The sequence below is a fragment of the Branchiostoma belcheri genome, unplaced genomic scaffold (assembly GCF_001625305.1).
Source record: "Branchiostoma belcheri isolate BF01 breed outbred unplaced genomic scaffold, Haploidv18h27 scaffold192, whole genome shotgun sequence".
In the NCBI taxonomy this organism is placed as follows: Eukaryota; Metazoa; Chordata; class Leptocardii; order Amphioxiformes; family Branchiostomatidae; genus Branchiostoma; species Branchiostoma belcheri.
In genome coordinates this window covers 420,239-422,845 of record NW_017803402.1, presented here as the reverse complement: position 1 = coordinate 422,845, position 2,607 = coordinate 420,239, and positions in this window count along the sequence as shown.

Genomic DNA, 2,607 nt, shown 5'->3' with positions numbered 1-2,607 from the left:
TTGGCATAGAATTTTACTTCACTTAACTGAACTGATTTAACAAGCATTCGGAGACCTCATACCACCATGAAATATTGGTTTTCGTAATTGTTTTATTTCTCTCATTGACTCTGAAAATAAGGTCGCAATTATCATAATCTAGTTACCTCCATGGGAAGCAGAGAGAAGTCTGGCAAAAGATAAGAATTCTTTCAAACAAGCGTAGCACGAAGTCCTCAGCAGTAAGAGATAAATCTGGCAAGCTAATTTCTGATCCTGAATCCCAAAGAGAACGCTGGGCTGAGCATTTTTCTGAGTTGCTGAACCCTCCACAAGACAGTGTTGACCTAACAGTACTAGACAGTTTACCAGGTATACCTTGCTTTCAATATCTTGGGGAGGAGGATGGCCCGCCGACAGTTGAGGAAATTCAGAACACCTTGAAAAGACTGAAGAACCACAAGACTCCAGGCGTGGACGGTGTATTCAATGAGCAACTGAAATATGGTGCACCTGGCTTGACGAAAACCCCGGAAACTCTCTTCGCCAAGATTTGGCATGGCGAGGCTATCCCCGAGGATTGGTCCAAAGGCATAATTGTTGTATTACCAAAAAAGGGGGATACTACACACTGCGCCAACAATCGAGGTATAACGCTTAGATCAACTGCCTCAAAGCTCTTTCAAATTATTGTCCTGGGACGTCTGAATGAGGGTCTGGAAAATCTACTGAGGGACAATCAGTGTGGCTTTAGGAAGAATAGATCGTGCATCGACCAGATTTACTCCTTGCGAACTATCATTCATAACAGCTTTGAGTTTAATATTCCCCTGTACATTAACTTCATTGACTTTAAAGCTGCTTTTGACAGCATCAACCGTGAATTTATCTGGAAGGCCTTTGCTTTTTATGGATTGCCAGGGAAATACATCAGGGTTTTGCAGGCCTTCTTCCACAAGACTGTCAGTGCAGTGAGAGTGAACGGAGAGGAATCAAACTGGTTCGATGTGACATCTGGGACTGGACAAGGGGACATTCAAGGGCCCCCAGTGTTTAATGTTTGCATAAACCTGGCAGCACACTTAACTGAGATAAGCAAACAAATCAGTACAGGTGCAGTGTTGCAGCGGGATAGTCATGGCAAGCCGTCGGTCTCTGTTGTGGATACGGACTATGCTGATGACATGGCTTTACTTGACAACAAGAAACTGGGTCTACAGGAGACAACTGATCTGTTATGCAAAAACAGTGCTCTTGCGGGACTTAAGGCCAACGCCAAAAAGACGCAAGCTATGACAGTCGGCAAGCATATTGCACAGCAACCTTACACTGAAGAAAGCACACTCAGGATCACGGTAGATGGATATCCCGTGGAGCAGGTTACTCACTTTACTTACCTGGGAGGTACAATCAGCAGTAACGGGACAATTGACTCTGAAATTTCCAAACGGATTCAGAAAGCTTCTGGTGCTTATAACTTACTTGGTAAGATCTGGAACAACAGGAACATCCTTCAGTCGACAAAATTTCGGATATACAATGCTGCTGTTGTTACCATACTTACCTACGGTAGTGAAATTTGGACTACTACCCAGGTGCAGATAGCGAGACTTGAAACGTTTCATCAACGCTGTTTGCGCCGTATCCTCCGCATCAGATGGTATCACCGGGTACGGAACAGTGATGTACTGCTGCAGGCACAGTTAGTGAACATAGCCACAACCGTAGCTTTCAACAGGCTTAGGTGGTTTGGGCACATTGTAAGAATGCCTGAAGAGCGGCTGCCCAGGTATCTACTAGACTGGAAACCGAACTATGGGCGACGCTCTAGGGGAAGGCCTAGGAAGTCATGGAATAACTGTGTCCTGGAAGATGATGTGCTGATCTTAGGGAGGCCCAGTACCAGTCTAGAAGAGTTAAAGGAAACAGCAAGAGATAGGAAGGAGTGGAGAGGACTGTTGAGGAAGAGACGAGTTCTGTGCGCAGGCCACTCGAACGATTGACTCGAGGAGACCTCAACAAGTACAAGTAAAGTAAGTTACCTCCATGAAATGTGTCATGGAGGTTATATTTTCAGTTGCGTTTATCTGTCCTTCTGTCCGTCTGTTGGTCAACAAGATAACTCAAGAACGCCTGGATGGATTGGTTTCATACTTGGTGTGTTGGTAGGGTGTGACGAAAACTGGAAATGATTAGATTTTGGTCCCCCTAGTGGCTTCCGTTGGTACTGCAGCGCAACTTCCGGTTTTGATATCTCGCGATCTGGACATGCTAGGGTCATAAAATTTTGATGGCAGGTAGCTCTCATGCTTGGGAAGAAGTCACATGAGTTTGGGCCCCCTAGCGGCTTGTTCTGAAACTGCAGGGCACTTTCTGGCGAAATGTTTAAAAGCCAATAAGTCCAGTCAGGAACAACATATTTTCATTATTTTTGGTGTGTAGGTAGCTGAGAGAGAGATGTACATAATTAAATGCAAATTATGCAAATGAGGATTTTATTTGCATAATTATGAGGAAATTCTATAATTACAGTGTTTTACATTATACTACTACATGTATGTAACCTATGGCAGGCGGAACTTCAACAGATACTAATTATGCAAATGATGACCTAATTTGCATAATTAA